Raw genomic sequence first — 26,276 nt, 5'->3', positions numbered from 1 at the left:
AGTATGTATTAAAGAGGTACACAAAGAGGAAGTCTGGCTCCCTGAATAGACAAAGCTTAGAGTCATGGAGGAAGATAGAGAACGAACGTACAATTACTAAATAACGTGGTAAGTGTTATGGTAGGGTTATGTGTGGAGCACTGGGGAGCAATGAAAAAGGCAACTAGTAATGCTGCAGTGGGAAGATAAGGTCAACTTATCCTAATGATCAGTGCATATAATTCAATAAGTAGAACAAATACACTACCTTAAGGCAATGCTGCTTAATTCAGGACTTTTAACAGGGACACAAAATACAGAAGGTATAGAAATTCAGAGAACATATATTTCATCCCACATTTTTCTCTTAATCCAATTACTTTAGACAAGTTACTGACCTGCTTGGATGGGCTCCAAGAAAGGGCCTCTTTACGATGGTTATTACTCTATGACAAACCATGTTCCAGTCTATTTTATCATAAAACATATTTTATCTGCTAGATACTATTTTCAGGGTTTGAAAGAAGCCATAAATCTTTATATAAATGGAGAAAAATGTTCAAAACATTGTAAACACAATTCTGTGACAAATAGCCAACATACCTGTCGCTTACTTATGGTTATTATATGCTAAGGCAAAGACAAACGAAACAGGATATGATTGTTGGAAACAGAAATGAAAATAGATAGGACTTTTGCTGAATACTAGTTGATTGCTCTGACATGGGTGTGGAAGCTGTTACGGCTTCCTACCTACATTCTTTCTGGTAGAAACAAGGTGAGGATTTCAACCAAGAGTGTAGGTCTATTTTCCCCACAAGGTAGGGGGCAGGTGGGCAGTGGCTATAGGGCATTTGACATTAAAATCCTATCACTTTAATCTTGGTAGGCATTCAGAGAGCATTCTCCAGGTGCATCAAAAGTAGAACTGGAGCCGTGGCCAGTAAACTGGGGCAGAAAAAGAACAAGAAATGATTATTTCTATGGTCACAAAGAATGGCATTCCTATCTGATACAGCTTTGGTCACTTGGCTGCTCCCCAAAAGCATGAATACTTCTGAGAAATAGCAAGATAGAAATCTAGTGTGGGAAGTCAAAGGAGATTCCGGAGGGGAGGGAAAGATTCCCGTCAAGCCTCTGGCCACATCCAGGGCTTCCCTTTCAATGAGTTAATATAAACATCAAACCAAGTGCTGAATCAATGAATTCACCTACTTAATTTCGTAGTTAATTAGTGGAAGCTAGTCTGAAATTAAGTGCTTACCCTGTGGAATAGACACACACACACACACACACGAACTGCAATGTGAAGAAGGACTTGGCGAGACATGGATAGTAGCAGAAATAAATACATTTGATAAGCATCATGAAAAAGGAGACACAGGAGGGCAAGAAGTGGCAAAGACAGGAAATAAGCCATCCAAAATGTCTGAGAAGGGGAACTAGCAAAATGTATTTCCATTCTCTTTGGCAAAGACAGTCCTGTTACCTGTAAATAGTTCTGTGAAATAGCTCAGACTCTTAGATAGCTAAAAAGAATACCAGAGAGCATCATAAACTCCTTATTTTACAAAACATGAGGCTCAGACAAGAGTTAACTTACAACCGGAGCATACAGTCCTACAATCAGAGCATAGCAGCATCCTCAATGGAATGTCAACTTTGACAGCTACAGCCATTACAAAGGTACTGCTAAGAAGCTACAAGTGAAATGCACCCATATTTCCTATTTCACTTGCAACTACCTGCTCAAGGTTATTTTCAGGGGCTCTAATGCTTATAGCTTATGGCAGTGTCCTAGACTATCGAAGTGAATAACAGACATGGTGGTCATTTGTCACACACCTGTGCAATTGTATCTATATGACTTTATATCTTGCTAAGCATTGACGTTAGAATTTAAAAAATACCTCCTATTATCAAAATCATTCACATTTAACAAAAGGATATTTTGATCCCAACGAAATAACAAGAGAAAAATAAAGGCGTCTGTCTTTTAAACATATACATTTCATTATGTGAGAAATACACTACATTCTACCTTTTTGTCTCTATCTCTTATTGCAAGATTCATCATTACACTTGCCCATTTGGCAATCTAGCTTCAGGGACCATTGCTACGTATTAGAATAATATGCAAACAGGGGGAGATTTGAAACATTAAATGTAACAATTTCATCCTGCTCCTTATAACTGTAATGGAACGGGAGACTGGAGAAAGAAACATCTTGTACACATGAGCATTTCCCTTGGGAAATCCTGGGAAATCTACCCTTCATATCCTTACTACAGAACAACAAAAGCAGGTAGCCCTCGGAAGCACAACGGAGCCCACAGAAGCAGGTTGCTTTGACTAGGGAACTCTATGTTTCTGCTAAGCAAACAGCTGCAGGAGACCTAGAGCTCTAAATTACTGCTCATCCAATACCAGCTCTCTAAGGAGACACACCACAGGAGACTCAGCAAAAGAGAGTTGCTTTTATTTCAAAGTCCACACAGTGCTAGGTGGGTTCCCCTAATAGAGAAGTTTGCCTGGCCCCAAGTGGAGTCTATGGGGCTATCTATTAGAAAGATTAATGAAAATCCAACAAAAAAGTTATAATTTCATTGGAATTTTAAAAAATTTTGTTTAAGATCAGCAGTTGGAAGCTTGTGAAGAACATTCTTTCAATCACAAAGCATCTATAGACTATCCATTACATGTAAGGCAGGAAGGTGAGGACCCAGAGGTGGAAGTCAAGGAGCTGACCTCAGAGAGCCTTCCTGCTAAAAGCAGGAACAAATAATAAGCACACAGAACAATTACTCATGCAAAACAGGATATTGGAAATGAAAACCAATATGGCATAGCCAAGAAATACATATTGGAATTGAGAGAGAGGAGGAGCTGAGATAGAGAGGCTCTCTGGAGGAGATTTTGGTTACAGGGCCTGGCATTTATTTTACAAGTGAAGGTTGGTTAGTAGGAGAACTACATTAAAACAGTGCTTTGTGATTATTTGGAAGATAAATAACATGATAAAGATGGACTGGAAGGAGAAGGGCAAATCAGGGCATGATTATAGTCACCTGGGCCTGATAAGTGCTTAAATGCTGAGTTAGAATAGGGAAGGGACACATTCTAGAGACAACAGGAAGCAAGAGCCTGCTTTGTCTTGCCAGCCCTAAGGGACAGAAAGCAGTGGCTCAAATATTATAAAATAGTGACTAGCTCCAGTCCTCTTCCATTTGTCTTTAAAAAGTCTTCGATTTAGGGCTAAAAAGCCACGGCTGATATTAAAGCTACTTTTCAATTCCTTGTACAGAAGGTGTTCTGTCAAATATGGAGCAGGCAATAAGGAAAATCATTCTCAGATGTCAAACCATACCCTGAATCTATAGTGTATTGCCTCAATATGCACTTCCTTCTCTTTGTACCTTGAATAACAGAGAAAGATAAGTAGCACACATCTCTAGAATGCCCTTCAGGAGAAGTCATGTGGGAATTCAGGACGCTGAGATCAATTGGTGGGAATCAAGTGTGTGTGTGTGTGTGTATGTGTGTGTGTGTGTGTGTATGCAAGCGAACAAGTGTTTGTGTCCATAGATTCTGCAATCACGCTGTGCTGTGCCTGTCTTCCCTGCTGCTGCAGTGTCTGTGTCATAAGCACAATAAAGAGTGATATGCTGAAGGAGTAAGGAAACTGATTGCGGGCATTGCCTCCCATCTGGACCAATGCCCGGAGAAGCTGAAAATGGCAATTTTGCTTAGTACCTTCATGGGAAAGGCGGCAATGACGGTATCCCAGAGCTATATCACTATAGCTCTTCCTGCCTCTCCCACGTACCATCCAGGTAGGAAAAGGTAAAGAGTGTTAAGAGTTATGGAGGAAAAAGTCCAATTTCCTTGTTCTACATATAGAGGAGGATGTCTTCTGATGGATACCACTGAGACAGGAAATATGTGGTACAGCCTTATGCAGCTAAGTTTGTGACTCTTAGTATCACCACATCTCAAGGAATGAGGCCTGCCAACTGATATCTGCACAGACTTTGCAAGTTCAGTTGCCAGGGACTACTGGGATATTAAATGTTTCTTCACTCTTCCCAACATAAGAAAAGAGTAAGGCCTCCTTAAAGACCCTTGTGGTTTATTTGTGGCGATCTCAAAGGGTTGATATATTTTAAATAAATGATGCAGAAAAAGTTTTACTTTCAAATATCCAGAGTTGTGGCTGGACAGCTGCCCTGGCCAAACTAGAGGCAAAATACTGTAACAGGTTATCGAACTGAGAACAACCCAGGATAAGAAGCGGGGTAAAGAGGAAGGAATTAACAAAGGCAGTGAGGCTAAGGGAAAGAGTTACAGGTCTTTCTCGGTGTTACTTCTTTAAACTAAAAGAAACCCAGTATCAAATTATTATTATTATTATTAATTAATAGTAGTAAGTAGTCCCATGTGAGAGGCAACACAGCATAGTAGAAAAACCACTGGCTTGACCAAGGGTTCAAAGTAGAGTTCTGCCGTTTATTGTCTCTGTGACATGGGTTAAGTCATTGAGCTTATTTGAATTTGCCTTTCTCACCTTTAAAAAGGATGCTTACTGTTTATTTGCTTGCAGATTCAATGTCTTTACAAAGGTAAAACCTTTAGATGGTGCCTACTCACAGCAACCACTCCATAAATGTTACCTATCACTGATTTTTTTGCATTGTTGTTGTTATTATTGCAGTTGTCATAAGGGTACAATGAGATGAAGTATATAAAATAACTCACTAATGTTACTATTATTGTATTGCATATAACAGGTACTCAAAAGAGCGGCAGTCTCCTTCATTGCTTTAACTTTCCAGGAAAAACCTTCTCCACCAGTCATTTGTTCTCCCATAGCTTTTATGAGAACTATATGAACTTGGTTTGATTCTCAATTCTGAGCATGTCACTGCATAAGTAAGAATTAAGTAAGTACAGTGTTCCCAATATGGAACACACAGTATTAAGACTTCAAAAGAGATAAGTCCTTGAACTTGGCAAGCAGTCATGTACTTTGAACAGAGCTTCTTAACAAATATTTGTATCCAAAGGCCAGATATGTATTTCTGTCACCTTGCCTATGAAGAAGAAAAAGATGCGTCACATGGCCTAGATCACCATCCGTGGGTAGGCAGAATGGAGAGATCTGGAATGGCCTATGTCACTGCTAAGACCTTTGCAATGACAGATTAAAACAAAGCTGGATGGAAGCACATCTATGGCCGGGGCAAGTGATCAGGAGTGTGGGCGTTCAAGGCCTTTTAAAGATCCTCTACCAGTGTTATTGACTAAAGATGATTATTTTGTTTTTGCTTTTGTTTCTTCATTTCAAAAAAGGACTTGTAAATTCTCTCTCAAAAACAAAGACCTGTTTCTAAGAGATGAGAGGAATAATACAAAAATAGCATGAATGCAGATGAAGTTGTTCCACTGAAAAATTGATCACTACAGCCAGATGATTTGCTGGAACAAAATTCCTTGGTTATTAAAACTTCAATACCTATATACAATGTAGCATTACAGAGAAGTACAAACAAAATTAACCCTTGTAGCAAGTGACATTGTGAAACATAGCAACTTGTCCTTCTCACTCTCTAACACCAGATATATGATAGATATTAGTGGTTTTTGTCTCCAGCACATAATCCCTGTTACCTCTCAGTAGCCCCTGAGTTCTATTTGGGGATGCACTGACCCTCTACTCCCTTCCCTTAAAGTCAATGATGGTTTATGAGTAGAAATATGACATAAGCTAATCTAATCAGCTGTGATCTCAGGGTGCTCACTGGGAGTGCTAGGACAAAACTGTGGAACTTTCTGTGGTGATGTTTGAGGGAATGCCGAACAATGTCTTGATTAAAATAGAACATGGAAGAGGACTATGCCAAGAGAAATACAGGGAAAACAGAGCAGGAGTCCCTATGACATTGAGAACATCTGGATCAAACTACACCTGAACTCCATGTACTGTAGAACTTTTCAATTACACATGTCAGCAAATCTCTTTTTTTGCTTAACCTCGCTAGATTTTTCCCTTCTTATTTCAAATCCAAGGCATCACAACTGAGACAGGCCCAAGAGATCAGTCCCAAAAGAAAACTCGAATATGGATGGTTAAAAATAATCTACCCAGAATAAATGCAACAGATCTGTTTCATTGATTTCATCAATTCTACTTTCCAAACTACGGCGCTATACAGAAAACATCAGGAATTACACTATTTCGAATTCAGAAACTCATTTTCTTATGCCATATTTCCATTTTTATTAAACAATCTGCCCATAATTACTTTTAACACCTTTCTTCTGAAGACACATGCTTAGTCATTATTTTACAATATTGTAAGAAAATGTATCTTATCTTTTTACAAGTAATAGCTTGAGTATTGTCATGTGCCAAGCACTCTGCTCAAAGTTCTATGTGAATTATTTCAATTCTAACTCACTACAATCCTGTACTATGTAATTACTATGTAATCATGCCTATGTCACACATAAGAAAGTTGAGGTTCAGAATTATAAATAAATTGCCTGAAACCACAGATCTAAGAGGTAACAGAGCTCTTACTAGTCTGGCTTCCATGTCTGTGCTGTTATGTCATTCATCAACCTTGTGGACTCAAGGGGTGTTCTAAATAAGAGACAGGCACAGTGCCTGACATACAGTTAGTACTCAGTATATGGCATTTATTAGTATTACTTATGGGATTATGCTTTGGGAGATATAATGTCATTTTAAAATCTTTAGTATATGAATCTGAGAAAAAGTACAGTGTTCCTTTTTATCTAACAAATAAGTCCTTGATGATTTACTCAGCCCTAAACTACTCATCCTTTCTTGCAGGTGAGTATCTGTGCATATTTGCAGGGAAGTCTAGATACAGTTTCAGTGCCAGCCCTGGGAAAAAGAGGAAACATCTGGGTGCCAGCACCCACTGGCTGCCTGAAATCCATCTGTGATGCTCAAAATTCTTAATATTTCTTCTCTATTAACACCTAGGGGATACTCTGGGCCTCATCACTGGCTGGACTGAAAGGCCCAGAGGAATCTTACAATGAACAGTAGACAGAGAGAGATAGGACTGAAGGCTTTAATACAGACAGAGTCTCTGTCCCTTCTTGGCTGCAGTGAACAGCAGAAGGGTTGGACCTGAAGTGATGGCGCTGTGCCGGCAAAGCACTTTGGCACATGCCGGGATATGAAAGGCTCTAATGAGACCCATTTCACAATTCACTGGCCACGTGCATTAAGCAGGCAAAGATTTCTTCTTAACATCCCTGCAATATATCCTATGGCTCAGGTCTGCGACAGGGTCCCGCACCAGCCCAGTAAACCAGATCTTACTATCCTCTCACTCCTCTTCCCTTGGCAGGAAAGTAAGCTAAAGGAGAGGCAGCAGCGTAGCTGTAAAGAGACAGGAGGCATTTCCAACTGCAGATCCCTCTCGGGGTCTACAGGAACCTTCCAGAGACCTGCAATGCATGCTAATCCTTCCACTGGTTAAGAGAGTGGGCTCACTCATAGTAAAGTCATTGTTCTTTCTAATTGTCAGAGACTGCTGCTCTGCACTTGCCTGAAGCGATCCAATTAACATATCGCCACAACACCAACCATTATAATATGTTCTGTGTCCTACCAACAAGGGAAAGCCCCAACCCTGCTTCCATCCACAGCTTCCGTTTAATTAGGTCTTTAATACGTAAACAGACGGGGGAAAACAGAAACCCGGATAGAAGACTATATGTCTGACTCGCATTCTGCCTAAAAGCGACCTCTTGGAGTTGGAATTTTTTGTTGTTAACAGGGAATGCTAGAGGGACTTGAGAACAAAAGAAAGGACAGAGGGAGGAGAAAAGGGATGGGGAGGACTAAGGATGAAGGCGGATAGGGATGGATGCAGAGAGGGTGAGAAAGATTGGGAAAGGCTGCTTGCTGCTTTGGGGAATTGAAAAACATGTAACTTCTGCTGGAAACTATTGCCATGGTAACGTTCAAAACAATACAGAGAAAGCCTTCAGAGTTCCATTCTTGCCTTCCTGAACACCACTGTGTAGATGTTAACTCTTTTAGGGTAGCTTCTGACTTTTTGCCTTTTCAGTTAGGAAAAATCGGAGTCCTCTAGATCCCTCCCCATGATGTATTGGAATTCATTCTTCCACACACGTGCTGTGGTCTCTGCCGAGGTGAGCCTCTCTAGAGATCAGCTAACTAAGCTATGGGCATTCTTTCTGCCCAGATCAGAACAGCAGAGCCAGGATGAGCTCTCTCCCCCAAAACTTTCTCAATCTGTCTCTCTCTTTCCCCTAAGGTTGTAAAAATCGGCACACTCTGAGATCTGGCTCAGGTTCAACTGTAAAATCATTCAGGAGAGGCACATCTCTACATTTTCAAGTGTCATGCACCTTTTTCAGAACATTCATATCTTAGTTATTGAAGTTCCCACCATCATTATCAAACCATTAGTTGAAAGAAAACATGTCTATTGCCCTGAAAATAAATTCTGTAGTACTACAGTTCTTTAGATTAATAACAAACAAAAACGTTCAGGTGCACTGACAATAAGATGTCTTTCAAAGCATCACAAATAAATCGGTCAACTTGTTCTAGGCAGGACCACATCGACGATAACAGGTTATTTTAATAATTAGGGAACTGTATTAGTCATCATCAGAAAAGGGCTTTTTAAAAAATCTGTGGACCCCTACTCCCAGACACACACTCCTACTTTAGCAAGAAATAAACACATATAATTGGATGGCTAAATTCTCCTACATCCCCAACGTGACTTGGTCAAAATTGATGAGCTAAAGCAAATGGACCCCTCCCAAGAAGTTGTCTTAGGAGGTTGTCTACAAGTGTTGTCTCAACAGTTTGTAGTCTGGCAAGAACTAAGACAAAACTCATCACTGGCTCTTCTAAATAAATCTTTTGCACTTTGGGAGGCCGAGGCTGGCGGATCACCCGAAGACGGGAGTTTGAGACCAGCCTGGCCAACACGGTGAAACCCTGTCTCTTCTAAAAATACAAAAATTAGCTGGGCGTGGTGGCATTTGCCTGTAATCCCAGCTACTTGGGAGGTTGTGGCAGAAGAATCGCTTGAACCTGGGAGGTGGAGGTTGCAGTGAGCCGAAGTTGCACCACTGCACTCCAGTCTGGGTGATAGAGCCAGACTCTGTCTCAAAAAAAAAAAAAAAAAAAAAAAAAAAAAAAGAAAGAAAGAAAGAAAGAAAAAAAAAAGTCTTCCCTGGCACACCTTCCCAAATCCTCATGCTTTATCATAAGGAATATAGTGGTCAGGAAATAATTCCTTTGGAAGTTCTGGGGCTAAAATTTGTTGAAAGGATTAAAATAAATCACTGGATTTCAAAAGCATGATGAAGCATGACTATTAATGCTTTATCATCTGCTATTATTAGAGATTAATAATATTACTCTCTGAACTAGAAATAATCTAAAACTAGAAGAAAAACTTTCAAAAAGAACTATTAATATAAAAACACAAATACTCCAGTTCAACATATTTAAGACGTTTCTCTTCAAAATTGCAAGATAAAATTAAGCCATAATTAAACAGTATCATATCATTTACCACTTTCCTTCATGTAATCCAGTGTTTCCTGCTGCTCCTCAGGAGAGAAAGGAGGAAATATCCTTATGGAGCATGGAGTCAAAGTATGATGTCTATGAATGTATATATGCCTGCCTTCCACAAAGTCGGGTGTTCACCTGTTGTCAAAAACGATTGCAGCTCATTATTTTCTATATTTAATGAAGGTACTTTTATTAGGGAGATATTTTTAATCTTTTGTTGTATTAGTCCATTTATGGACACTAGTCAAATTTAAAATTCACATTCTCCTTTTTGATAATCATTCCTGAGTAGTAAGGCTTGCTTCATACAACTGTGAGGCGTGTGCAATGCACAACTCCAAGGACCACCTTTTTTGTGTGATTTTTGCGAACAGCAGACTTTGTGAAGTGTCAGTGAGGACTGTACATTACCTGCAGTAAGCCTATGAGGAGCTATACATTAGAATATAAAATTAGCACTATAATATATTTACAGAACTATTTTTAAAAATAAGATCCTCAAGGACAGCTATTATCAATATTTCAAAAAGCCAACTAGATTTCATACATATACTTATGTATTTGCATAAGACAATTAAAGCACCTTTGCTTTTGGCTCAATTTATATCAAATCATTTGATTTAAATGTTCATCTAGTACACTTCAAAAATGATGACTGCCAGGTACATGTTGTTTATTACTAAAAATAAAAAAAAACAAATTGCAATGTTTTATTATGCAAAGTAGTTATGAAAAATGGGTCCCTACAGGAAAAATAATAAAACTTGATCTTAACAATAAAAATATTGGGAAAATAATGGCCTATATCATAAACTGAATTAAAGAAATTTCTTCACCTTAAAGACGTGTTAGATGAGGCCACTCATTTATTAGTTCTCCCCAGATACATGGGAAATCTCTATGCACTATGTTAGTTAGATGTGAGAGATGACAAGAAGAACAAGATGAAGTCCATATTCTTTTCTTTTTAGACAGAGTTTCACTCTTGTTGCCCAGGCTGGAGTGCAATGGCACAATTTCGGCTCACCAAAACCTCCGCCTCCTGGGTTCAAGTGATTCTCCTGCCTCAGCCTCCCGGGTAGCTGGGATTACAGGCATGCGCCACCACGCCGGGTTCATTTTGTATTTTTAGTAGGAACGAGGTTTCTCCATGTTTGTCAGGCTGGTCTCAAACTCCCAACCTCAGGTGATCCACCCGCCTCAGCCTCCTAAAGTGCTGGGATTACAGGTATGAGCCACCGCACCCGGTTAATGAGATCCATATTCTAAAAGAAGCCACAATTTAGTGGGTTTTTGCCAAATACATATAACAATAGTAAGAGCTATCATAAATATATGAACAAAATATTTGTGTACAGAGGACAGGGAGCTCAGTGGGCTTAGGGGAGCTGGGAAAGATGTTCCCAAAGGAAGTAACTTGCTCTGAGACTTGAGATATGAAGATCATATCCTAGGCAAATGGATTAGCTCTCACCAAGTTTGAGTTCAAACTAACCTGGCTTGTCCCCAGAGGACTAAAACATTTAGCATGGCAGGCAGATGGGAGAGGGCGTGAATAGGCTGGCTGGACTGGGCTGTTGAGGAGTCTGGATTTTATTCTAAAAACATATTTCGAGAATATAAAGAGGATGTTCAGCATTACTTGTTAGGATGATACATCTAGAGGAAGAACGAGTAATGGACTATCTGAGGAAAAGTTGGCATTATCAGAAAGACTAGTTAGAGACAGTCTAAGAGAGAAGTGCTAGAATCTGGACCAAGGCCATAGCAAGACAGACCAAAGTTGACTTTAAGAGAGTGAGTAGATTGGATTTGATGACTGGTTAGACAGGAGGCAGGTTAAAGAGATATTGATATCATTTAAAACTGTAAATATCCAAGTTTTTGTTTCTGTTTTCTAAGTGAGGATTAAAGAGTTAAAAAAAATGCTGTGTTTTGAGTACAGTGCCTGGTGCATATCTAGGTCTCTGGAGAAAAAAATAACCAGTTACAGATGGAGTATTCAGTTTGCAAGGCTTGTAGGAGACTCAGGTAATTAAGTGGGATCTTGCTGGCAAGGGACGCTTATGAGTCTTCAGCATACACAGGTTAGCCAGGATTTGAGATTCATCTCTCAAAAAACCCCCAACTTATGTCTTTCAGGAATGCAGAGAGACTGGGTGTAGAAGTGACTCAAAGGGGGAAGCCCTCATTATTTAAGGAGAAGATTAGGAAAATAGAAGGAGGATAAAGTGATCTCAATAAAGAAAGTGATCAATGAGGAGTATCTCAAACCCTTGGAAGAGTTTCAGGAAAGCAGAGGCAGGTGATGGGATCGTGTTACGGAGAGATCAAATACAAGAAGGACTAACATCAGGTGTTGGGTCCTCACAATTAGGACCTCATCTGGTTTATAGCATATCATATCTAAACTCTAACCTCACTATTAGCATTGACCATATTTCTCATATAATTATGAATTTCTAGATGCCTTATAACATTTTGCAAAATCTTTCTGTCCATTAGATATGTTCAGTGAGTTGGGACAATTTTGCCTAAGTCTTCCTTAGAAGTTACTTCTATACTTAAGGGCATACTTGGAAATGACTGAGGACTGACAAATATATGTGACCTAAGCAGCTGGAGAACTTTCATTTCAGGAAATAAGGGGAAGGGAAACTGCAGACATCCCAAGCCCAGTGAAAACATTCAGACTGAGTACTAGGTTACATAATAGTGAACTGCTATGTTTATTTGTTACCAAGTCAACAAGTTTGACTTTACTGATTCCGATTTTGGGTTCTAAAGTCAGGAGATATGCAGTTCCTATTTCCAGCCTCACCATTTAGTTGCTATATAACCTTAGACAAATGACCTAGCCTCTTTGTGTTTCTAAGTGAGGATTAAGGAAAAAAAAATACGTTATATTTTCAGTACGGTGCCTGGTGCATATCAAATGCTCAAGAAATGGTGGTTACTAATGTTTTTATTAAATTACACTGGTACCTCTTGTTGGTGGAGGAGATACATTTCATGATCCCCAGTGGATGCCTGAAACCAGATAGTACCAAACCCTACATAAACTATAATTTTTCCTGTAAAGACATATCTATGACAAAGTTTAATTTATGCATTAGGCACAGTAAAAATTAACAACAATTATAACAACATACTGTAATAGAATTATGTGAATGTAGTCTCTTTCTCTTAAAATTTCTGCTCGGTTGACCACAGGTAACTGACACCACCAAAAGTGAAACTGCAGGTAAGAAGGGACTACTAGATACTTGTAAATCCCAGAAGTGTTGAAAGCTTTCCTAAGTGCAGAAAGCTCTAATAAGCCTGTGGTAAAGTTGAAAGACAAGTATATTAACTTTACATCAGTTTTTCATGATTTTTAGACTTCATTATGAATTTGATTGACATTGAAAACCATGATCAAAAATAATATCACCAACTTGGATAGCAAAGTTGGCAGGAAATCTTTATTTATATACTCCATAAAAGTAAAGCAAAACACTCACAGAATCTTAAATGTTAAATCTTCCCATTTCTGTTTGAAATAACCAAAGATTTCAAAGAAAAGAAAGTGGGCTAGCAATTATTGAGTGCCAGTCATGTGCCAAATACTTAAGACATTTTATTGCTCCCAAAATGACTGCAAAAAATAAAGTCAGTTTTACAGTTGAGGAAACCGAGGATTAACAAGGTTAATTGACAAGTTTAGGGGCTCCAGCTAACAGGTGATGAAACAAAGTTGAAATCCAAGTTTTGTCTATTCCAAATCTCAAAGTATTTCCTCTACAGACTGAGCATTTCCTTCACCTTTTTACCCACATATCTGCCATTGTAACACAATTCTGCCCTTCTCACAGAATACTATGGGATTCTTCTTCACATTTTAATAACTAGTTTCCTAAGATCAATAATTATATATTTTTAATTTTGGGAATACTAAATTCCAAGGTAATCAATTATGAACTCGGGATCCTAAAATCTTAATGCTGGAAGTAACCTTAGTTTTTACTTCATCTAACAGAAGAGAATATAGAACCTAGAGAGGTAAGTTGACTTGTACAAAATGTCACAGTTCATTAATCATAACACCAAGAATAAGAAATACACACTGCATCACGTGACTTTCAGACCTCAGGTTTTCCAACATAAGCAACTTAATGTTACTGTGCATGTGTGTGTGTGTATTCAGTCAATATACTCATTAGCTTTTGTTGTTAAGCTTCTATAAATTCCCCAAAACCAGGCTTCCAGTATGTATGTGCGTGCCTGCATGTGTTTGCATACATTCCTGTATGTGCATGCATTTGAATTATTTAGAGGAGGTGTTTCTTAAACTTAGTTCATTTGAGCAGTATTTACTGCATGCATACTCTTTGCCAGCTGTTCTTCTGAGGGGCTGAGGACATAACAAAACCCTTGCATTCAGAAAGTATTATAAGCGCAGTGTCTCTGGCACAAGACCAGCCTAATTAAATTTCAATGGTCAAGTTAACATTTCTCCACAAAAATTATTTTGAAGAAATGAAAGATGTAACTGATTCTTGACCTTCTTAGGGGATCTTCTGTGATACCATTTACAGATCATTAACGTTTTTATGCCTGTATTATAAAGTACTTGACATTCTAACCAAAGTTTATATGGACACAGAGTATATTTTCCACAATTCACAAAGTATATTTCAATATTTACTGAGGAAATGGTGTTCACTAAGGCACTTCTAAATATGTTTTTAAAACGGCAGGACCTTACCAAAAATGGTCATATCTATTTATGTGTTACTCAAACCTTAATCCTGTCTATATACTTCTCTTTCTTAATCTATGCCAATGTGAACTTACAGTGACAGCTTTTCTCCAACAGAGTCCATATCTCTTTTTCTGCAAATCCAAACTAAAATCAGAGATGATCCATTTAAAGGTGCATTTATTGAATGCTTGCTGTGCGTGGCATATGCAATCTGATCTCATCCTCATGGCAGACAGTTCCAGGCAGTTGTTATTACCTCTATTTTACAGATAAGCAAACAGGCTCAGAGAGGTTAAATGATGCATGTAACACACGTGGCTCAGTGGGAAGCTGAGTATTTGAATTCACTTAAGATGCTAGAGTCCAAGTTTCACCTAATTTCTAACTCATCGTTAGGAAGCATGCAAAAAAGTAAAATTTATCAAATGGTAAGAACTTTCATAGAGAATTTCCATCTTTTCTTAAGGTCAGTGAAAATGGTCAACTTTCAAATGCTTTTCCAATATTCACACAGATTTCAAACTGTTTTCATTGAAAAGAAACATAAGAATCCAATGGGTATCTCCCAAGCCTAACTGTACTATTATCATCCACAGATGAAACATTAAGAATAACAATTACTATAGTAGGACTCCTTTTCTCTTAAGGGGAAAAGAAGTCCCTGGAAGAATATTAAGGAAATGGACAGAAAACAGGGCTGCTACTGTAGAGAATGAAATTATGAGCAATGACCATGACTGCCTGCCTCAGAAAACCACTGGTGTGGGAAGATGTGCACATGTAAACAATGACGTGTGTGTCTGCATTAAATCTTCCTCATTCTATATATTTTAATGAGTCTTTAGCCCATCACAAAGTAAATACTTTGTTTAATGAACACAGCACTCATTTTGACTAGAACTGTGAATCCAAATCGTGGTTTTGGAGGCCTTAATATTAATAATGGAATTTTATACCATATAATTTAAATCATATAACTACATAGACATTTGCCTTTATTTTCTACATCCAGGTCCAGACTATGTAATATGTGGCTAAAATGACACACTTAAAATACCAGAAATCTCTTATTCAACTTTTAGACCAAAAACATACACAGCACATTAATTGCATTATTTCCCTGTAAATTTCATTTAAGTACTGTTTTTGCTGAGATTTATTTTTCTACACTTTTAGGAGAAAGTCATAATGTACAGTTTCTAGTATGAGGCAGCACTTTACATCTAAAATAATATATTGAGCCAATCTGTCCTGATAAGACCTCAAATGAGGATCCTGGCAACGACTGTAACATGAGTTGCACAATCCCTATTTTTCAAGTATAGGTGCTCAAACTGTTAAAGTGCTTAGCCAGACTGTTATTCACTGTCAGGAGATTAATCCACGTTAATCTGAGAATAACCATAACAAACAGCCATCCTTAGAGGGCCTATTATGCTTGCATCTTTGCACAACACTCCTTTTAAGTCATAAAACAATTCAACGAATTACATATTATAATTCCCACCTCACAGACTAGACAATTGAGAGCCAGGGAAATTAAAAGTATTGCTCAAAGGGCACAGCTATTACATTTGAGGAAGAAGATATTTGAAAAGGGAACTTTAAAACTCGTAAAACCCAGTAGCTTTCTGGGCATAGGGTCCTCGGCAGATTCTGGTAGACAACTGCTTACTCACAAATGTCTTTCAGTGGGCACCAACTTGGGTCCTGACACCCACTGATGAAGTAAGTTTCCAGCTCTGTCATGGCCCTCATTCTTTGAACAGTACATGAACAAATGCAGTGCTTCTGAACAAATTAGTTTAAAACAAATCAGTACTTAACCAAAATGCAGGGCCAACTCTGACTACTAAACCAAAGGTGTTAACCCCCAGGTGGGCCATAGGTTCCTAACAGTAGAGTTCTGAAATGATTTACCAGTATGAAAGATGATGACACCTTAGATGCCCCATTAACTCCAGATTTGAAAATGTTTAAGTGGAGGGGGATGGGAGGACACATTTCAGACCAAAATTTTGAACAGATTCTCTCTCTCTTCACTTCTCTCCCTTTCTCTCTCTTAGGACAATTGCATGTGTACATTAAGTGTGGAGGGTACAGGGAGGAGGTGACACTATCAAGGAGAGGAATGTGCTTTCAGACCTAATTAGAGCAGCACTTAATAAATTTTGACGTCAATGAAAGATAAATATATATGTATATTTATATATATTTATCTATATATATATATTTATATATATATTTACATAAAGAAAATTAAATCTCCTCCAATTAGCAGACCCAACCTAATTTCAAGGCTGGGGTTCCCATGTGAAGCCAGGAACTGAACTATAAAGTGAAAAAGCATCAAAGTACATGTTTTTCTTCTTACTTTTTTTTTTGTCATTGTGCTAAGTTCCAGATGAGCAGGAACTTAATATAACTTGAGTCATTCCATGTCTACAAATGGTGACTTCACTGTGGTAATGTAAAACAAAGCAAACAAGTAAACAAATACAAAAAAAGTGCAGAAAACTATGAAAATATATGCACAAGTCTATGGGGATTTCAGGGAATAAAACCATCTTGCACAATTATTTTTATAGGTTGGTAAATTTATTGCCTGATCTGTGTTCCAACAGGAAACATGTGCCCAGAAAAATAAATTAGAGAAGTGCTCAGCTGTAGGCTAGTTTAGTTAAGGAGTAATGAAAAGGATAAGAATAGATGATGTGAGTGTAAGAACAGGCTCAGAAGCTTTCAGCTGTGTGTTTCTGGTTTCTATTATCACCTCTCTAATATAAATCTAACCCTACAGTTCTTTAATGACTCTCTGAGGACCACCACTCACAGGATTAAACACTAAGAAAGGACCCAGGAGAATGCTGCCTTTCATCTCCTTTGGGATATGTCAGAGTAGTGGATCTTATTTTTTTTTAAATGGCATTCAAGCCAGGGTTATCTAAACTATGCTATAGAAAGGAAAAGAAGAAAGGAAGAGGGAGAGAGGGAAGAAGGGAGGAAGGGAAGAGAGACAATGAATGTTGGAGTTTGTAACCCTTGAAGTCTAAACTGGCAGAAGTTTTATTTCAAGCTCTCAGGACCAATGTGCCTTCCTTTGACCCTTACTCATAAAACAGCATTCAAAATACAGGAGTAGCCAGGCTATGTGTAGCTGTCCAGTTTGGATCCCAAATTGACTTTTTTTTTTTTTTTTTTTTGCCTGGCGTTCTGAGACTTGTGTGAGTCACCTGTCTCATGCTGTTTGGCCATTAATGAAAGAGTTATAGCTTCTCTAGGCCTCAGTTTCCTTTTTTTATTGACATGAGATCTCTGGAGACTCTTCTGGCTCAAAAGTTACATGAGTCTATGATTCTGATAGAAGGCCCCAGAGAGGAATAGAGAAGAGTGAAGGGGGAAAGTTCTGTAAAAAAGGCCAGCTCCATGACTTTGGCAGCAATGGGAGAGGAGGGAAGGTGATCCTACAGGCGCTCAGCTCAGACTTTCTAAGCATTTTCCACCTTCTGCTTTATTTTTTTATATTGGCCTCTTTTTCCAAGACAAAGCTGGCACATGAGAAGCATGAATGCTCAACATAGACCTCTTCTTCAGCTGCCTTTTCTAAGTTACCACAGGACACTAGATTTCTTCCTTTCTCTGAGGAGCTGTGAACTGGTGATATTGGAAAGGTTTCTGGCAAAACCCAAGTCACTGCTCTACAGTCCATGCACAGTCTCTCTGTAATCCAGAGAAGTCCTCAGTGAGAAGGGGGTGGAGTTGGAGAGAAGTAGGTCCTCCTTGTTTCATTTTTAGCACTGGCATGAACCCGGGTAATGTGAAGAGCACATCTGGGCATGTGTATGCAAGAGTGATTGTGGAAAGTACAGCCACTTCTCTCCACCAGCTTCCTCCCCCCAAAACCCACCCTTTCTCCCTCCACCCATACACCAGCAAGAAGCCACCCTTCATCTGCTTGGTTTATTGTCATATTTTTGTGTTAATACATTCTGTTGATCTGCAATGTCAGGTCGGATAATGAAATTTAAATTGAGTCCCTTCGATTTCCAATAGCCAAACATTTGTGCATCTAACTCCGTGGCTGACAAGCAACTTAAATGCATTCTAGAGTGTCAGTCACACAGCACTGGCACCCCACACTGCAGCGGCTTTCTTGGGGAGATTTTTTTTTTTTTTCCTGGTGAACATTTGCAAAGGCGTCTGCCCAGGATGCAGTCAACCTGCATCCTTATAGCAAACTGTCTTATCAGAGAGCAGAGACTGATGAAGCAAATACGTGGGCCACCCATTCCCTTATTTTCTGGCCCCCAATAGCCAGTTCTTTAAAAAAACACCAAAGGGAGAGAGAGGATAAAGAGACCAAGAACACCAAATTAACTGACATTTTCTTCACCAATAAATAAGAAAATAAAGGTCACTCACTGTATTTCAGACTGATCACAGCAACATCCAGATGGAAATCCAGGCAGTTAAGAACAAGAGAAAACGCATGATCTTGATACCAAAAAGAATAAAAATTTAAAAAAGGAAGTTGATGAAGAAAAATCCAACTGCAATTATCCGTCAATTTTAGTCAACATAGGCACAAATCCAACTGTGTTCTGCTGGTTTCTCTCCCCCAATCAATGCCTCATTCTGCCGCGGTCAACTTTCCTTCTCTGAAATTTCTTTGCAGATGTATTATTAATTTCCTCTCCTCTTGTGGGAAATTCAAAAAGAAAAGAAAACACCACCACACCAGTTCTTTACTTTGCTAAAAAAGCCCCAAACTTTTCATTCCAAAATTATCTCCTTGGCTCACTTTCTCCTTTCTAGAGAAAAATGAACATACTTTTTTCTTTGTGAATCCTCGGTTCTCCATTTCCAATCATCCTTTTTTGGGGGGGAGGGGAACAGCTGCTTTAAGATTATTTATTTATGTCAGAACACACCAATCCCCGCGGGTCTAACCCTGGTTTATTTCATTCTTGAATGCTCCCTGTGTGCACATATACACATTTGTGTTAAGATCCAGGGCTCACAAGAAAAAGCTTCGTTCTTCCTTCTTTCTTGCACAATCAGTTTATCCATTGCGTTCGGTTCCAGGAGAGAGCTGTGTCCCGCATCCTTCATTTTTGCAAGGCACCCAACAGCCACCACCACCAAAAAAAAAAAAAAAAAAAAAAAAAAAAAAAAAAAAAAAAAAAAAAAAAGTCTCCTTTTACATCGTCAATTCCTCTCCCCAGCCTCCCCTTCGAAGAATTTGGGGAGCAACTTCCCCCCCACTCGCCATCCTTCCGGCCGGCCCCTTCGCCAAAGATCTGATTAGATTTCTCATCACAACCCAGTGCGCAATTGAATTTTTGATTTCAGCCACCCGGCCAGCCACCTTCCCCTCTCCCCTCCAAACTCCGGTTATATCCTGTCTCCTTCCCTCCACCGCCTCTGCAATTTCATAATCTCACGTTAAATGGAGTGCGGGGGGCGGGGGCGGGAGCGGGGGCGGAGGTAGTGGAGGAAAATTTCAAGGCTCCGTCAGCTGTCAAGAAGAAACCCATTCCTCCCCCCGCTACTTTTTTTTTTTTTTTATAAGGCTCGGGGTGCCTTTTCCTTCCTCTGTCCCCACCCCCACCCCCAGCACCCGGTCCAGATCCTCCAGGTGTTGCAGAACTCCGCGGTCGGGGCCGGGATCACCGGGGAGACGCGGGATGCGGTCCCTCGCCGGTGGCCCCTGCCAGCCCCCGGGTCCCCTTCTCCTCCATCAGCCGGCAGTGGCTCCGGGGGCGCGGCGGTGATGTAAGTTGAGACTGGGGCTTTTATTTCAAATGGGGAGGATGAAGTGAGGGGACAGACGGGGTGGTAGGCAAATTAAAAAAACAAACACGAAAAAAGAAAGAAAAGAAAAAGAAGAAAAAAAGAAAAAGGAACAACACGGGTAAGAAAAAAAAAATTCCTAATCGCTGGTTCTTGTCATCCTTCTCAAATGCAACTGCAGCTTTGATCTCATTTCCAGCTGCGTTGGGTACATTTTGGAGCCACAAGTTGGTTCCCGTTGGCGCAGACCTTCCCGACGCCTGCTAGTCCTCTGCGAGGAGACGCGTTTTCGGGAGCGCAGCTGCTCCGCGCCGTCCTTAGCGCCATCGCCCTGGCTCACGGCTCCCTGCGCGGCAGAAACCCCAGTCCCCTTCCATCCACTTCGGTTTGAACTCTCTTCCTCCCCCTCCCTCTGCTCTCGCCTCTCTTTTTCTCCCAAATAAATGCTCTCTCAGCGCCGGCGGCAGCTCTTGCCAGCCTAGGCTTTCTCTCGACCAATGCCACGTCCTGACGCTTAGCGTCCTAGCTTCCAAAAGCTCCTTTCGGACTGCAGTCGCTTTCCCTCCTCTGCCCCTCTTTCTTTCCCCTTTTCCTTTCCCTTTCTCCGCTTGTGATCAGTAAAATACAATTACCCAATTACCTCCCATCATCTTAGCACTGATTGGTCAATTGCATTAACACTTGAAGTCAGGGAAGAGGGGATTGGAGCTTCTGAGATGTGGCACTGCTGCCACCTGGAGGGCAGAGCCGGAACAGCTGAGTCTAAAAGCAACCCCCGCGCTGGGAGATTAGTAATAGGCAAAAGAAATTCAGGCTGTGGGCCGGGCGCGGTGGCTCAAGCCTGTAATCCCAGCACTTTGGGAGGCCGAGACGGGCGGATCATGAGGTCAGGAGATCGAGACCATCCTGGCTAACACGGTGAAACCCCATCTCTACTAAAAATACAAAAAAATAGGCGGGCGAGGTGGCGGGCGCCTGTAGTCCCAGCTACTCGGGAGGCTGAGGCAGGAGAATGGCGTAAACCCGGGAGGCGGAACTTGCAGTGAGCTGAGATCCGGCCACTGCACTCCAGCCTGGGCGCAAAGCGAGACTCCGTCTCAAAAAAAAAAAAAAAAAAAGAAATTCAGGCTGTGTGGGAGAAGTCAGTTTTTTCGAAAAGCTTGCCTGTTTTCATCCAGAAATCCAGGAGTTTTGAGCTACAAAGAGGAAGACATTAAAATCAAATCACCACTAAGATTCAAAATTATCACCAAACACACAAAGCTGTTGCTTTCAGGTTGCAGGGTAAGGAGCCTCTCCTAGTCAAGCACACTGGTCCCAAGCTGTGGATTAACACAGTACTATTGCTTAGCTGGGCGCGGTGGCGCACGCCTGTAATCACAGCACTTTGGGAGGCCGAGGCGGGAGGATCACGAGGTCAGGAGATCGAGACCAACCTGCCCAACATTGTGAAACCCCGTCTCTACTAAAAATACAAAAATTAGCCAGGAGTGATGGCGCGCATCTGCAATCCCAGCTACTCGGGAGACTGAGGCAGAATTGCTTGAACCCGGGAGGCAGAGGTTGCAGTGAGCCGAGATCGGGCCATTGCACTCCAGCCTGGGCGACAAGAGCAAGACTCTGTCTCAAATTAAAAAAAAAAAAAAAAAAAAAGAATAGGCTCAGGCTCATCAGAAAGAATCCAGAGTAACTTAAAAGCTACTGGAGAGGGAGGCTGTGGTCGGGCAGGATAATCTCACCAGAAGGAAGCAACTGTAAAGGCGAGATAGTAGCCTTCAGCCTATGCAGTGTTGCAGTAAATTGGCCTGTTCAGTTTGTACAAGACATCCAGGACAGCTTGACAACTCAATTCCAACATCCCCTGCTCGAGGATGTGGACTTTTCCATCAACTCGTATTAGAGAAATAGTTGGCACATTTCGAATTCACTGGGTCTCCTTAGAAGGACTGGGCCAACAAAATAATGCTATTAATATTATATTTATATTGGTTTCTTTCTCCAATGTATAATTTTCATAAGGCCCCTTCAGTAACCTATGGACATTCACTTTTTGTCATTTATGTAGGTAACATTGAGATGTGAATAAATGAAATTAGGAATGATAATTTAAACAATACTCTCTATATATGGAATAGATTAAATAAATGTTCCTCTGTTTTGTGTGCCCTAAGTAATGATCTTTGTGCTGGTTTTCTTTATTTTTGAGAGAACAGAATATGTACTTGGTTTAAAAACAGTTTTAAAGAAAGTGAGTAAATTATAATGGAAGGTAGCCTCAAACAGAAATGAGAAAAGATTTATTAAGAGAACATCAGAGGCATATCCAAGTTTATACAAAATGCTATTTTTTTCTTTTCTGTTCCCATTATAGCACATGGTATTTCCTTGCTTAGAGTTAAAAAAAAATTACATCTGTAATGTTCTTTGCGTACTAAGAGCATACTGTAACGTGCATCTCAGATGTCAGTACATGCAAGGGGAAAGACTTTTCCTTGCACATGGATTGTGATTTATTGTAATTTCTCCATCTTTTTAGAGAGCTTTGATGTTATGAATTACATCAAAATGTGAATTTTTTGAGGGTTAGTGGCATTGCTTCTATTTTTAAATGAATGCTGTATTGATTGATTCAAAACACTAGTGAGCAGTTGACTTTAATTTGTGTTTTGAAGCTTTTACCCTTATATGCCATTTATAGTTTATCCACTAATAAACGATTAAAAAGTACATTCACTAGCGGTACTAGATAGCTTCAAAGGAGTCTATCCTCCGATTCTGAAGTAAGCTAGAAGCCATTTGAAATGAAAATTTTCTTTTTAGGGATTTTGACAGCAAAGGAAAGCCAATGATTTGTTTTTTTCAGAGCTAATTATTAGCTATCTACCAGAATCTTTAATACTATCAGAATGAATTAATCTATTAGGCAAAGCAGCAAGGACAGATAAGTGCTATTTGGCCAAAAGGGAAAACAGAACAGCTTCCCTCTCCTGTTAACCTTCCCCTTCAGCAGCTACAGTATCTTTACTTACATCATCGACTCATTCACACGATATGACCCTGAATTTGTCACGTGGCTTTCATTTGTAGATTTAGATTGAACCAGTCATTATTGACAATCCATACGGCGTGGTTTCTGTTACACTTCTCATATATATATCACCTTATTTAATACTCAAAACAACACCCTGAGAGATTTTGAAGATGGAAAAAATGAAGCTTAAAGTCACAAACTTGGTAAATGACACAGCCAAAATTTGAACCCAGATCTACTCAATGCCAGTTCTTCCAGTTTTGCGCTAACATCTAGGTTTTGGTAACATGGGGAACACCTGTATGTCAGTTATCAGCATGCAGGCTGTCATTTTCTGCCCTGAAAGCCAGGTATGAATTTGTAACCCTTTCAGAGGATGGCAATACCACATTTGTCACTGAATGACCTTACTCAAAGAGGATTGGAATAAGTAGTAAACAAGCTAACTGTCATGAAAGTATGCATGCAAACCAAATTGTTGCTGAAAAAACCATAATTATAGATATTTATGCAGTAGAGGGTGCCAGGTACTATTAACAATGACAGAGTATGTGTTCAAGTAAAAATTTTTATAAAAGCTCTTTTAGAAGAAATAATATTACACCATCACCCTCCCCATTAGCCCATCTAGTTACCAAAAGCATGGAGAGGACAAAATGCTTATTGAAATGACATGGCTTGGGAGAAGAGGAGGCACAGTGCTAGCATGCTAGATTTGTTCTATGGACATCCAAATTTCTCTTTTGTTCTTCTCTGATTTGTAGACGTGAGTCATTAAACAAAACTGTTATCTTATTTCACTGTATGTTCATGACTATACCCGGTGTAATCTTTAGCAAACAGCAGGGGACAGCATCTTGTAATCAGAAATACAAAATAGCAAATAGAACAAATTCAGTAACTTTGCTTAAAAATAAAAAAGTGAATGTGTCTATTGTGTTTATTAATTGGATTTTACAGGCTGTAGGCAACTCTATTGAAGCACAATACATACTTAAAGTTTGTGTCTTTATTCTGTGCTATAAATCCTGGAAATAAATATTCTCTTTTCACTTCCAATAGTATTACACAGGGACCAGAATATCCTCTGGGATAATCATATCAAGCTTGCCTGTATAGTCACACATAATGACATGTGAATTAATTTCATTAAAACAACTTACTTTTTTGAAACTACTTTGACTTTAAAATTCAATACTCAGTGGGAGTTTACTAAGAGCAGGGAAAACTGCCTTGCAAAATCAGCAGATCTCCTGATAACTCATTCACTATTTTGAAAACAGCATGGGGGAAAATGCCCCCATGATCTAATCACCTCCCGTGAGGTCCCTCCCCCAACACATGGGGATTATAATTTGGATTACAATTCAAGATGAGATTTGGGTGGGGACACAGAGCCAGACCCCATATCAGGAGGTTACTGCAAAGTTATGTAAAAGGAAATCAAGTGGAGAATCAGAGTGATCATTGCAATCAACTACAACCTCTCTCCCTTATGAATAACAAAGGTCCTCAGTGATTACTGGGGTTTGCTGGAAAGAAAATTGTCCACATTAGTGACCATCTAATCAGTCACTTATTTCAACATATGTATAATAATCTCCAGTTATGTGCCAAGTATTATGGAAGTCATCACTAACTCCTCTGTTACCTTTACTTTCCTGATAGCACCTGTCGATGCTGTCTCAGGAATGGCTCACAGATGTGTGCCAAAGAGAGTGTACACATTTCTCTTTACTATTTTAGAGAGACCACTATCGGGTTCCTCTGTGGACTCTGCCACTCATCTTTCTTCTTACCCATTCTATCTCCTCTCTAATACCAGTTAGCTTGTGAAAAAGGAAAGAAAAGTTTAAATGAACAAACATTAAAAGGAAAATCTGTTCCATATGTACAATGACAAGAAACCACAACATTGAAAAAACTATTTGTAATATATAGAAAAAGATTCATAGTTTAAATACAAAAATAGTTCTTAAAATAGCTAACATGAACGGGAAAAATACTTGAATAGCCAATTACATGAAGAACTAGTTATTTTGACATGTATTGGGACCCATGTTGCTTAACACAGTGCCTGGTTTGACCTCTTAATAAATTTTGATTGACTAGATGAATGAACTGTCCACTTGGTTGGGGGAGGAATGTGGATAGATAGTAGCTATGCTAATTACAATCAATGGTGAGTAATATAGTCAGAATTTTACAGAAGTGTAAAGAGCTGGGAGTGGAAGGCAGAGGAGACAGTAGCTACCTCAATGTGGTGCCAGACCAAGAGGACTTCACAAATAGAAACTGTATTAGGCTGTTCTTACATGGCTATACCAAATACTTGACACTGGGTTATTGATAAGAAAAGAGGTTGAGTTGGCTCATGGTTCTGCTCTACAGGAAGCATGGGAGCATATGCTTCTGGGGAGGCCTCAGGGAGCTTAAATTCATGGTGGAAGGCAGTGTGCGAACACGGTGGGAGCAGGAGCAAGACAGAGAGAAAGGGGAGGTGCTACTGACTTTTAAACAAGATTTAACAAGAATTCACTAACATGAGGAGAGTACCAAAGGGGATGGTGCTAAACCATTCGTGAGAAATCTGCCTACATGATCCAGTCATGTCCCTCCTGGCCCCACCTCCAACATTAGGGATTACAATTTGACATGAGACTCGGTGGGGACACAGATCCAAACCATATCAGAAACGCTAATGTGTTCAAGGCTTCATGAATGTGAATGTAGTTGATGATTGCAGAACTGCCCATGTGGCAGCCAGAGGACAAAGAACAAAATGAATTCTAAGAAAAATTAATTTGTTACCCAAAGATTAACGGAGTTAAAGCTTAACTAACTTACAAATTCAGCTATGGTTGAGGGGATCAACTATTAGATGCCATGTAGAGATCCAAAGAGTACAGCTTTTGAAATACAGTCATTCCTCTGTATCTGTGGGGAATTGATTCCAGGACCCCATCAGACTGCAAAATCTGAGGATGCTCAATCCCTTATATAAAAGAGTATAGTATTTTCATGTAATCTGTGGACAGCCTCACATATATTTTAAATCATATCTAGATTACTTACCCAATACAATCCTAATACAATGCCTACACATCACTTCATTCTTCAGGAT

General features: G+C 39.7%; 1 protein-coding gene across 16 annotated transcripts in view; it reads right to left on the bottom strand.

Annotated features, from left to right (window-relative positions):
- The window catches only part of LRRC4C (leucine rich repeat containing 4C), a 1,316,491-nt gene that overhangs the window by 162,620 nt on the left and 1,127,595 nt on the right, over positions 1–26,276 (bottom strand). For 6 of the 16 annotated variants that reach the window (XM_050758343.1, XM_050758350.1, XM_050758348.1 and 3 more), the window contains exon 1: positions 18,751–19,422. The exons of the other annotated variants lie outside the window; for them this stretch is intronic. The gene's annotated coding sequence lies outside the window, so the exon portion shown is untranslated. Of the gene's footprint in view, positions 1–18,750; positions 19,423–26,276 lie in introns of those variants that run through there. 16 annotated transcript variants of the gene reach the window in all.

Source organism: Macaca thibetana, chromosome 14 (assembly GCF_024542745.1).
Source record: "Macaca thibetana thibetana isolate TM-01 chromosome 14, ASM2454274v1, whole genome shotgun sequence".
NCBI lineage: Eukaryota > Metazoa > Chordata > Mammalia > Primates > Cercopithecidae > Macaca > Macaca thibetana.
Note: the sequence above shows the minus strand (reverse complement) of the source record. Positions and strands in the feature narration are given on the sequence as shown.